Source organism: Strix aluco, chromosome 9 (assembly GCF_031877795.1).
Source record: "Strix aluco isolate bStrAlu1 chromosome 9, bStrAlu1.hap1, whole genome shotgun sequence".
In the NCBI taxonomy this organism is placed as follows: domain Eukaryota; kingdom Metazoa; phylum Chordata; class Aves; order Strigiformes; family Strigidae; genus Strix; species Strix aluco.
The window spans coordinates 27,630,674-27,643,438 of record NC_133939.1 but is presented as its reverse complement, the minus strand read 5'-3'; the positions used below and the strand labels follow the sequence as shown (position 1 = coordinate 27,643,438).

Genomic DNA, 12,765 nt, shown 5'->3' with positions numbered 1-12,765 from the left:
GAAAGTGCCTTGTAGTTACGGGTCTCCTCATTACCACCGTGGCAACTGTTTCTGAGCTTGGAGGAGTTTGCTGCTAATGAAGGAGCATCGCCCTCCTTCCACTGAGCTATATCCTCTTCTTGCTTGGCTCTAGAGGAGCGGTGGCTGAATTGCCGCTGGGTCACCTCATTCAGCTCCATTTATTTAAGGGTTTTAAGTTGCTGAGAATGAAAGCCTCAGTGATGGAGGTACCACAAGGCCTTCCTTGCCTATAGACAATGATTTCATCATATCAGTCTTAACGTCAGACTTCAGCGCTGCCTTATGCACTCCTACAACTCCCAGAATGCGGCAGCTTTACAAGAAAAAAATACTGGACAGAATAATTTCTTTTTTCATTAAATAATTCTGAAAATGGGCCACAACTGACAGGTCTGAGGCAGAGAGATTTGGAGCACTTGGTTTTCTTTTTTTCAGAGTATTTTATATTGAAATAGTGGATGCTACTGTCATTGCAGGAAGGGTTATGAGAACATCTAAAAGGTTAAGACTTTAGCTGGGCCTGAGGACACTTATAAGCTCTGGTTTTCTGTACTGCTCTATCCTATCAGATTTCTTTTTCTTTCTTGTTGAAATACTAACTTATATAATTGCCTAATTCATAGACATTTGCAAGGCAAGAAATGGAACAAAGAAGCTTCTGCTCACATACCTTGGAAACACTGACATTACATAAAAATACATATAAATCAAATAAGCGTCTCAAACACCTAAAGTGACATGTAGCCACATTCAATTCCTGCACTGCAAGCTGCTAAGCCTATGAAACACAGTAAAAATGCAAAGCACGAAGAGAAAATGTGCCAGCCTCTTTAGAAAGCTGTGCATATCATTGGCAAAGGCTGGTTTACATTAGTGCCTCTCAGTCCTTTGACTGATTTGTTTCTTAGGTGTAACAGCTGCCTACAGGTTGTACCTACACAAGCGAATCGAATGTGACACAAAGCCAGAACATTGCGGTACATTGCTTCTTGTACTAATAAATATTTAAGGATAAAGCCTAAGTACTTCTTCTTCAGCATCAGATCCTTCTCTGTTGCAACTGGCAAAAAAGAACTTGCAAATTGCAATCCATAACAGAAAATACAGAAAAAGGATGTTGATCAGCTTATGATAATGGGTCATATTTTTTTAAATTGATTTTTGTTTCTCAGTAAAACTCCACAAACATTTTATTTTATTTATAATTTCTAATAGCCAACTCTGTCCCTCTACGTATAGGTCAACCATGAGAGTATGGTGAAAAAATTGCCCACCCACCACACTTCAAGGTTCTTTTCTTCATGCAGTTTTGTCTAGGAAGGGGAAGAAAAGCATGTCAGCCATTCAGGGTTGGAGCATCCTTCTCCCCTCTTCCCCCATTGAGTGTCAAGTGAGAGACTTACCTATCTCAGACCCCAGTGATGCTCATCAGAAAAATGTCCTGGCTCCAAATGGTAATGCCAAACCATTTCACAAGCTCACCTTGCCTAGGCAGTTCCATGACTCTGGGATAAGCAATCACAACTTTACCAGAAACCCTGAAAATAATATTTGTATAGTTCACATGACAAACAGGCATGGGCAGAATGCATTTACAAAACCAGACAATGTTAATTGCTTCCAGGAGTGTCTAGAGATTACTCTACCTGAAAATATTTGAGGTTTTTGATGAAAACTCATATATTGTGGCACACAGACAGCAAAGCAAACATTTCACTCATTTCCTCTCTGGCTTTTGAAATTAAGCACAAAGGGAAGAAAAATGCAACCTGTATTTAAAAAAAAAAAAAAAAAAAAAGAGCCACATCTGTGTTCAGGAGTCCATTTCAAAACTCCCTGTCCAACTGTGTTGTCTTTCATGGCTGGACAGTCTTTTGATTGAATAGAGTAGGTCATAAATTTGGGGTTTACTTCTAGAACCTCAAGTGCTTATACCTCTTGGGGCATTTCTTGTTTGAAAATCAGGAATTCAGGAAAAAAAAAAAAAAGGAGGAAGGGAAAGTAGCTCAATAGTTTCTTCTAGGAACACCCTCTATCCTCAATTCTGCAATGAGATTTGGCTTCTGCGGACATTTTTCTCTGAGTTAAGGTAAAGCTTGTAGTGTAGAAGTCATTGTTTCACTTGCTGTGAATATTCTTTCTATCAGGAAAGCCCCTCAATCAAAGAATAAAATCCTAAAGCCAGTTTTTGTGTGGCAAAATTTTTATTGATAAAAAGGAGAAGAATAAAGTAAAGCAATGACTTTCCACCAGCTTTGCCCATCTTTATTTAATGTGCCAGGAAATTTCCTCTGGTTCCATGGGAGCAGGAGATATATTTGGCCTCACTATGGGTTTTACCGTTATTATTCTGGAATACCCATTTATTTTTCTCAACTGGTGAAAGAAAATTAACACATGTAAATATACTTTCTTATTTCTGAATGCTGGTGTGGAGTTAGCTTGGGGAAAGCTTGCAAACTGATGCTATCAAGATTCTGTGGAAAAAAAACATTTAAAATTCACAGTTTCAGTTTTTTATGATACATGAATCCATTCTGTTTCATTATAAACTAGAAGGGATTTTTCATTGGGATCCCAGAAGTAAACTAGAAATGAGAAGATGGAACCGAGATTCAGCATGACTATTTGGGGGCTGTGATCTTTACATAGGTTAATTAATGCTGCAGACTGAAAGAAGACAAGGAAACATGGCTAGGAAACATATTCCACAGAAAATATATTCTGCAGAAATGTACATTCACTTTAGCAGAACCCACATCTGACTTTCTAAATATCTTTGTCAGAGTTCCCATTAGGCTTACTTAGCTAATATAAGTTCACCCCCAAAATTACCCTTACAACTTAGGTGGGAGCTATCTAAAATCTTGTAAATACTACGTTCCTTCCACACTGCCTTGCACACAGGGATGCTTGGGGCTGTCATTTGTGGGGCAAATCAGAAAAGAAATAACACAGAGCTTCAGCCTTGAACAATGCAAAAGTCTCTGTTTTCTTCTGTCATTCATACAGACTATGTCCCAGGACTTCAACAGTGGAATTTCATAAGTAAATACGAGATTGGATTGAATTTGGTGAGTCCATGAAGTGGATTTTCGATACTGAAGGACTATCATTTTGAAAGGTGATTTAAGAGCTTTGAATATTGTTGTCATCCTCAGTGTTATGAAAAGTATGCATCTAGCCGTGCTGCCTGAGATCCCTTCCAGCTGTTTCAAAAGAGCAGTTATTATCATCTTCAGGCAAGATTGTTTTGCACCACAGCAGATATTAGAAGGAAGCCTATGTAATCATTTACAGCACGTGTGGATCTTAGCACTGTAGCTGAATTTTTTAGAATAGGCTGTAATAAATTCTGGGATCACAAATCTTCTTCATCGTTATTCATGTTCTCCATCTCAACAAATTGAAATAAATGCAAAAGGACTCCTAGTATGTTAGCAGTGAGCACTGTATCTGACATATTTTGAATGTAGTTTAAGACAAAAAAAGCAAAATAATTGTTATGCTAAACAACATGAACTCACAGTCAATAGTCCATGAAGAAGTAATTTATGTAGACATATTGACATTGCAAATTTTCAATGTCCTCTTTAAAAAGACACTGTTCTGAATTTTTTTCAGATGTGAATGACAGAGGTCTCTGATTCCCAAGAAAATGCAAAAGGACCTTGAAATAAAATGATGCCATAATGGCTTTCAGTGATACACTCCTCCCAAGTTTTCAGCACAATTATATGCTTATTACTTTGGAAGAGTTAGAAAACAAGCAAGCTGCAGCCTTTAATGAAGCTTTCATAGCAGTGAGAAGAACTATGAAAAAGCATTTAGAGCAGCTCATCTCCTCCTCTATTCAGTCTCTCTTTCATTTCCAGAGGCAGTTGCGATGAGAAATTGGATGCTATCCAGTTTGGATTTATAAGGAAGCAGAAAAGGAGATAATGGCGGAAGTATGTGCTTTTTTTCCCCATGTAAATTCAGATCATCTTTAACATTTGATCAGATTTTGAGGAACGTGAGACAAAAAAGCAGCAGATATTTCCAATCATACATTTTAAAAACTCAAAAGAGCTTTGCAGGCTCTCCCTGTATCCAGAGCTGCTTCAGACATTCCTTTTATTATTTTTTGGGAAGATGTAGAACATAACCATTTACTTAGCTTTGCTATCTGATTATAAAATCCTGACTCAGAGCATCGAAAAGTTATGCTTACAATGCACAGACATACATCCCAGTTCTTTGTACTGTCATGCTGCCACCCTAACAAGCTAGAAATATGTATGTGAGTGGAGAAGACATTTCAGGATCAGAGGAAAAGTCAGTTAACAATATATTACTGAGACTGATTTCCTTGTCAGTACATAAAAACTAAATGTGACCCCAGTGGAGACATTTTTTATTATGGGGAAGCAATTTTCTTACTCTTTTATGACTCTATTTTTATTACCAGCATTATTCACAATTCTCTAATTAGAGAGCACAACACTGTTACGCTAGTTTTTACTCTTCGATTCGGATGCACACAGTCATTACAAATGCCATGAGAAGGTGTATTAGTGCAATAAGGTTGAATAATACTCCTTTTCCTTTTCGGTTTTTCTGTACAGAGGCCAGTGGGCCACGATGTTTTAATATGAGTCTGCTCTAATCCTGTGACCTTACATATGCACTTGGAAAGAAATGGTGAGACTGAACAATCTGTTCATTTGTTTTTCTGTGTAAAAGAGCTTATCTGAAACTTTGCAACGAAAGCTTATTTCAGGTTTTATTCCTAAAAGTATACACACCCATTAAGTGAAAAAAGCAACAAATATCAATGCATGCAAAAATGTTCAAACTCAAGTACCTGAATTCAGGAACTTACCTCACCCTTTTGTGGTCTCCTGTAGGTAACCTGGCTTTGTATGCTAACATGGAACTACCACAGGGGACTGAAGAATGAAGCCATTGCTTTGTAGGTGCCTAAAACGTGACCAAGGGAATTTAACTTTGGAAAAGATATTGCTTGTTGCTTTGTCTGTTTTCAAAAGAAATGCTATTCATAGCAGAGTATAAAACCTGAACTTGATAAGAACAAAATATGGAACATTTCTGGGTTCCCAAAAAGTTTCTGGACAACTATGAAGAAGTCTCATCATGCAGCAAGCTATTAATACCAGAGAGGTACAAACTGCCCCAAATCTTCCTTTTCCAGACCTTGAAGAGTCATAACTCTTTGGCATTTTGAGGGATGTTGTGAATCAATTCCCTACTCAGGATTTTACTTTAAAGACCCAGTACAGCCCTAAATGTCAACTATGTGGAAATGGTTCCTCTATTTGTTTGTTTTGAGGTTTTTTTTTTTATCTGAAGTCTGTATATATTTCACTGCTCGGAAGTCAATGAAGGGGTTTTACGGCAGGTCTAGTAAAGTGCAGTTCTCCAATTACAACCTAGCTGTAAAATATACAGTAGGTTTTTTTCCTTTTTACTTCCAGCAATAAGTTTTGGTCACGTCAGTTAAACCCACCTAAAAGAAGGAGAAAGAAAGAGAAAAATGACTGTTCGGTGAACCTCAGGAGAATTATGAAGTTATACAGCCTCAGAAGGATTTTAGGCAGTTTTATATTGCCCAGCTCAGTTCACATTTATATCATCTGTCTCAGTGCCTGAAATGAACTAAGCTAGGTGCTTGATAGAGAAAAATACCTCTACTGACTGATGTATCTAAAAAATCTGGCTTCGATATGGCTGGATGAAACACAGAAGAGGGTTGCTAGCTGCACAGAAGACAAACTTTGCTATAATATATTTCATGTAAGAAAGAACTAGATAATGCTCAAAAAAAAAATTGTACATGGAAAAAACCAAAGAATCGGTAAAGAGTGAGGATTTTTTTTTTAAAAAGTTAAACACTTCTATGTGAACTTAGTTATGTCCAAATTCCTCCTTGAACTTGGATAACTTGGAGGAGGAAAAACCGCAGCAATCTGGAAGGTTGTGCTGCAAATGAAACTGCTATTCTAGATAAAAACATAAATGTATCCTAATCCAGTGTAATTATCCAATTGTTCCTGGATTTTGACTATGCGAGACACTGGGAAAGTCTTTTAAGAGCCTGGAGATATTCTGAAGCATAACATTCTGCCAGTGAAGATTTATCTACAGTTTCACCTGATAAGATTTTTCATCTTGTTTTGAACAGCATAATTTACCATAGTCAGCATGCTGTATTGCATTCATATATGTAGAGAAGAGCTGGATTGATTATCTTCAGGCTTCCTGCCACTAAACTCAGCAAATTAGTTGCTCATGATTCCAGCAAATGACTGCTCTTTTTTTTTTTTTTTTTTTTTTTCCCTAGTGCTCCAGGAGAGATTGAACTGTAAAGCTTTGGCTGGGAAGCTAAGAACTCGTTTAGAAACTCCCGAAAGAAGGAAGAGATATATAGCTGCTGTTATAATTAGTAAAGTAGCGCAGCAATATATGAGATGGTTATGATATCTCAGAGAACCCAAAGAAATTGAGCTCCATTTGTCTTGGTGTCTTTTCTGTAGGGGTAGGTCGGCTGATGTGCTTGGTATTCAGTGGTAATATCCAGTTGTAGCAGAGCTGATGGAGGCTGGTCTGCTTCCTTGCAGTCCCTGAAAAGGTCCTAGAACACATTCTCCTTGAATTCGTTGCCTAATGTGAGCAGGATGAGAAGTCCTTCAGACAGCAAGGGTCTACCAAGAGCAACCCATGCCTGGGTAACCTGACTTGTCTCTGTGGTGAGATGAGAGCCTATATGGAATTTCCCCAGCCTCCTCCTCTGTAGGCCAAACAGGTTGGGTCAGATGATCAGCCCCTTAGTGTGGCCCAACCTCTCCTGAGAGGTTCTCTGGAAAGGAAATTATAAAACTGTGGAGCCAAATTTGTGTTGATGTTGGCAGCTGGGAAGTGGCTGGACATTATAAAGACTTCCTGACTAGGCAGGACTGGATCAGGTCACCCAGAGTAATTGTGATATCTCCAGACTTGGGGATTTCAAGGCCCACCCAGAAAGCCACTGCTGACCTGATCTTATGCTGGTGACAGTTCTGCATCAGGCAGGAGATTGTGTTAGGTGTTCTCCAGAGGTCCCTTCCAGTCAATACTTCTACTATGATATGATTCTGTGAAAAGAAGGAAAAAGGAAAAACAAAAATGAAATTTAAAAAAAAAAAAAGGAAAAAATGTGGAATCTGAATCCCAAAGTGCTCAGCTTTGGGCATTCGTCAACACTGTTTTTTTTTTTAAAGTGGATTCCATATTGAAATCGATCAGATTTTTGGTTCCCATTTTCAAAAAAATGCTAGGAGCAAGGAACAATAACTGCAGTCAGAAAATATGATGGTTATCCAGGACTAGGTAGGACAGAAAACTCATCTGAGACATGATGAGATCTGTGAACCCACTGGAGAGAGAAGTTCTGGTGCAGTGAGCTGAAAACATCAGGAACCAACACTGATAAAATCACTATCCATTCCAAGATCTTCAAATAAAAGGATGTGTTCCATTCCTAACATTAGAATTATACAATTATATACACAGACTGTATATGCAGACTATACAAAACTATATAAAAGAACAAGAACCTTTATGTTTAGGTATTGAACTATACTGAGCACCTTATGACTGCAGTACAGACAACAGCCACATTTGTTGGTACTATTCATATTATTTCTTGAGCAACCCTGGAGGTCAGTCTCTGAGATAGTATCATAATGTCAGAGGATCTCACAGTACTGGCATTAATCCTTTGTGTCAAGTAGGGTATGGTGGCAGAGGAAACAACAGGGGACTAGATAGAGTAGATGGAAGAAAAGGAGAATTCACACATCAGTTTTTCTTATCTTGTTGCTGTAGTGCCTGGTCATGGACGAGGCACACAATTAAAGTGCTTTACAAACGCATGACAAAAATGGCTTCTGTCCAAACCGGCTTACATTAAGTTTCCCAAAATAGAAAACAAACCCATCTTCTTTTCAAAATTAATGCAGTTACCCTCGTCTCCCTAAGCCTGGATGAATCCCGTATGACTTTAGAGTGGCACAGAAATAGCAGAAATAACAGTCTTCAGAAGGAAAATCACATCTTTAATGGAATGAGGCACCCTTTTCCTGTCTCCACTCCACAGAGGCACTCTCAGACTCTCCCTTTCAGTTGCGAGGGAACTGGGCATGGTGTATCTGGGCCCCACGTCCAATCTAGGAGTTAGTCTATGTTTGATCCATCATCGGAAATAGACTGGCTGCCTTTTCTCCTTGGACAATGAACCATGCTCAACGAGCAATATATGGTGCTTGTGTAAGGTGCATGTGATATGAAAATCCTGGGACTGAAGTGGTTCCCAGTAGAGCCAAAGTGCATGTAAGGATGGCTTAAAAGAAAATGTGCATGGGGAAGAATGGTGTTGTCAAACGTGGCTTGTTTTCTAACATGGAACAAGGCTTCTGGTGTCCACGTAAAACACATACAGCCTCCTGCCTGTAGGACACCCAGGCTCATAGTCATCCTCTCAAACTTCATTAAAGTCAGTGCTGTTAAACTAGGGGCTAATAAACCAAACCAAAATAAACCCAAAACAAGTTTCTAAGGAGAAATACAGTCTATTTCCCAGACCTTATGGTAAAAAAGTAGGTTGTAAACTCCTCAGGGGAAGATTTCTATCTTCCTATGTGTTTTTATAATGCTAAACTCACATTCCCAGAGGCAATTAGGGCTGTAGCACAAATAATAGATACTAACAATTACCACCAAAGAATAGATGATAAATGACAGGTATATTTTTTAAATTTTACATTCAGAATGAAATGTTCTTTTCATTGCAAAGATACTGTTACAGAACACTGTATAGTTATCATGTTATTAGATTAACAAGATGCTTTTATAGTTAAATTGGGTGCCACAATCCTTAAATTATTTAAAATATAATATGTTTTCTTAGCTTTTCTTGATCTCAGTTTATCTTGTTATTCTCCTGTAAAATTATGGAGAAACAGCTGGCATTTTCAATTTTTTTAGAGGGTTTTACATTTTTTAAATATAAATTAAGTCTTGAACATTTCATTAAAAATATGAAAAATTTTAAAATTCTGCTGGTGGATTTATGTTTATGGAAATGAAAACATTTAAATCATTTATGGAAAATGTTTAAAATGCTTTAACTGTGGGAGAAATTGTGCCAACAGTTGCCTCAGTGTAAGTTTGGAGTAGCTGTATCAACAGACTGCCAGATAAAACCAATTTAAACACAAACGGAGTTTAGATTAATCTTATTTCTGTTCACACTGGATAGGTTTTGACTCAAGTAGCTTTGGGAGAGCCCTTTTAAAGAAACAGAATCATCAAGTGCTATGATGTAATTATTTGGCTAATTACACTACTATGTCATTCTTCCAGGATCAATTTTCTTTATATATTTAGAGAAATAAATTTAAATGGACAATGTCCATGAATACCTCCAAATTGTTTTCTCACTCCACAATGGTAGACTGTGCTTGTACAATATCTTTTTGCAGAAATATAGTCTGAGAGCCTGAGATGTAAGGGCAGAGTATAGGACATTTCTGTATTGCAGGTGGGGCTTATTCACCCATGCAGTGAAGTTTTGTAGATCAAACATTCTCAGGAATATATTTTCTTTCTATACAGGACATGTTATGCACAGCCAGAGATAATATTTTTAAAAACTGTAATTTGATAGAGTATATAACAGAGTACATTGTAACCTTCTTAATCATTTTGTGATGTAAAGGATGAAGGATGCAGGATGCTGAACACAAATGTTGTGTGCAAACCATCTTACCTGGCTTTGTGCTTGGGGGATAATGAACTCAGAAGTCTGGAAAAATCTTCTGTGCAGCCATCTTTATGTGAGTATATATCGGGAACAAATCCAGCCTCTAGAAATGAGGACTAAAGCTGAAGTTAAGTCTGTCAAACCTCCATTTCTCAGGATTTTCCTAGTTTCCAGCCAGAGATGGTGCCGGGTGGGAGCAGAGCATCTCGCAGGCAGTCCATGCATAGGCAGTGAAGCCAGCGATGCCTCTGCCTCTGCACAGCGCACGCCGCGTCTCACATCCCAGCTCAGCTCTCCGGCCGCTGGTAGAACAGCTATATGAGCTTGGACAAAGCACTTTAATTTTGTCTCCTCATATTCTTATCACTTTAACAATATACTTTCTGCCACTTAGAAGAAATTACTTATTTCTCCAGCGAGTTTTGGCTGTGGCATGGACTTTCCAATAACAAATAAGAAATAACATTCTATCATTTTTCAGCTGTAATAGCTCTGCCATAGAAAAAAAAACTAACCAAACAACAAAAGTTGGTTCAAAGTTGGAAGAGGCTGTGGTAAGGAGGAAAGGTATCTTCCACTTTGGAAAAATTTGCGCTGCTCTGGCTACACCGCTCTCAACAGATGAGCTGAAAGTGCAGCAGCTGTGAGGCAGTGAGAGCAGGACAGATACTGCCTTAATGAGATAGGGATCCTTGAGCTCCATGCACTGGAGTATGTTTTGAGGGAAAATTCCCCCTTTTCAGTAAAAATACAGTTTGAAATGGTGCAGGGAGAGGGAAGGCACCGGGGCAGGCACTTTCTTGGGCTTTGGCATGCCCATCCATTTGCTCACTTGCTATTTCTCTTGAAAAAAGTTTAATTAGGTTCAGATACACTTTTTTTTTTTTTTTCTCTCTGACCATTCATTTTTCCCAAGCAAGGAGAAAGCCACTTCTCTGAATACAAATTTGGCCACTGTGAGAGCCGAGTCTGATGAGTTTCTTACACATGGAAACAAGGAAAGCGAAGCCTTGTGAGCTCTGTGTGAAGACCCTGGGTGTGTGTGACACACAGACCCGCCCAGTATATTTTGACCATTTCCCTCTCATTTCTGTTTAGTCTTATTAATTCTAAAATCCTCTTCCTTTGTCTTTTAAATGTTATTTGTACCATTTTATCCTCACTGTTCCTTTTTTTTCCTTCCATAAAAAAAAAAAAATATATTAATGTGGCATAAGAAATCTGCGTGTGCTGGTAGTCTCTTGAAACCGTTGATGAATCCATGAATAAAATATGAGTCTTTATTTTGCTTGTGGTATATCAGATTTCGCATGTTTATTATATTTCCTGTGAAGTGAGCTTGTCCAACAGAGCTTTTGTTTGTTTGTTTGCCTCCTTTTATTTTCGGTAGCCCTTGATTTATTAACCTTTGGAAAAACTAATGTCTGCTGTAGTCTTACATGAAACATGAAACTTTCATTTGGATCATTTGGATCAATTTTCTAGTCTCTCTCATCTGAAAAAGGAAGAAGGAAAAAGAAAAGAGAGAAACCTTGCTTATCCCAGAAAAAGCATATTTTTTTCATCCTTGTGCTGTTGAGCTGCATCTTCCAGTATTACCTTGGCCTAAGAAAACAGTCTTTTGAATGCAATGAGTTATGTTCACTATAAAAAACTCAAAATCCCCGAACCTGGAATATTGCAAAAGAAATGCTCTTTTCTTTGGACAATATATCTTTCTTTAGCAATCTTAATCAACATTTTTATTCCAATTATACACTAATTTGAAAGATTAAGTGTGGTGGGGTTTTTTTTAAACTGTAATTATGCCTTAGTCTTTTTGTGCAAGACTGATGGCAATATAAATCTGAAGTAGTTTTGCTGGAGATGTCTACACTGCCTACGGTTCTGCTGGTTTACTGACAAAGGACCTGTTCATTTGGGTGCCATATTCTTGAGATAATCTTATCAGAGATGGATTTTTTATAACATCAATTTTCTAACAATCCATTTAACCGAGGCAAAAGACAGTTTTGGTTAAATCTGTGAAACAGAGACAAAGAATGCATGATGAACAGCTGTCACTTCAAGGGACGATAACAAACATAGCTGCTGGCATAAACTAAGAAATCACTGCCTATTTAGGCTCTTTTGGTTGTCCCTATGGGGCATACAGCATTTAGAATATAGATTTTCCTGTTCCAGAAATGCAGGTGAAAATCCTGATAAGCTGAACATTATGACTTTGTTTTGGAGAATAAAAGTTTACTCTTTTAATGAAAAGCATATTATGCATTTAGCACAACTCATGTAGAAAAGAATAAGAAAAATGCCTGGGAATCCTTAAAAAATTAATATAGAAATTAAAACATTCATATACAACATTAGTATATGAAGCATTCTAAAATTCATTCTGAAAGAGGTATTTCCAAGTTTGGTAACTGTATATAGTATTATGATACCTTTATAATTGTTCTTTAGGCATATTTCTTATAAAATATTTCTCAGGTAAACCGTGCCTCATGCTTAATATGACATTAAGTCCTAAAGATCAGCAATGGCCATCCAAAGAGGAGACAAGCAAAAAGGAAGCTGAAATCCATGCAGAGTTTTGGCTTAAGCTAGAAGGGTGAGGAAAAGCTGACTATCAGGTAATGTCCCCTGAGCAAAGTCCTCTAAACTCACAAGTCTAAGCAGAGCTTTAAGGGAAAATACAGTGTTTGGCTTAAAGTACTTTCTGTAGTACGTTAATATTTATCACAAAAGATTAATGACACAGTGGACAAATACCACTGTATGATGATGATGCAGTACAAAGGATTTTATTTTTCTTCTGTCTTTTAAATGAAGTTCACCTGCACATCCAAAACAGCATTTTTCCTTCATATATTCCAGTAATTCACTTCAGTTCCTTAAAATATAAATCAGGTGATTAATAATTAGAAAAAAAAATAGCCACTACT

General features: G+C 37.6%; 1 long non-coding RNA gene across 1 annotated transcript in view; it reads left to right on the top strand.

Moving 5' to 3' along the window:
* The window catches only part of LOC141927242 (uncharacterized), a 66,947-nt gene extending 55,743 nt beyond the window's left edge, over positions 1-11,204 (top strand). Inside the window, exons 2-5 of the long non-coding RNA XR_012624341.1 lie at positions 3,034-3,095; positions 4,629-4,704; positions 4,911-4,975; positions 9,779-11,204. This is a non-coding gene — a long non-coding RNA (uncharacterized LOC141927242). The remainder of the gene's footprint in view (positions 1-3,033; positions 3,096-4,628; positions 4,705-4,910; positions 4,976-9,778) is intronic.
* Positions 11,205-12,765: the final 1,561 nt, after the last annotated feature.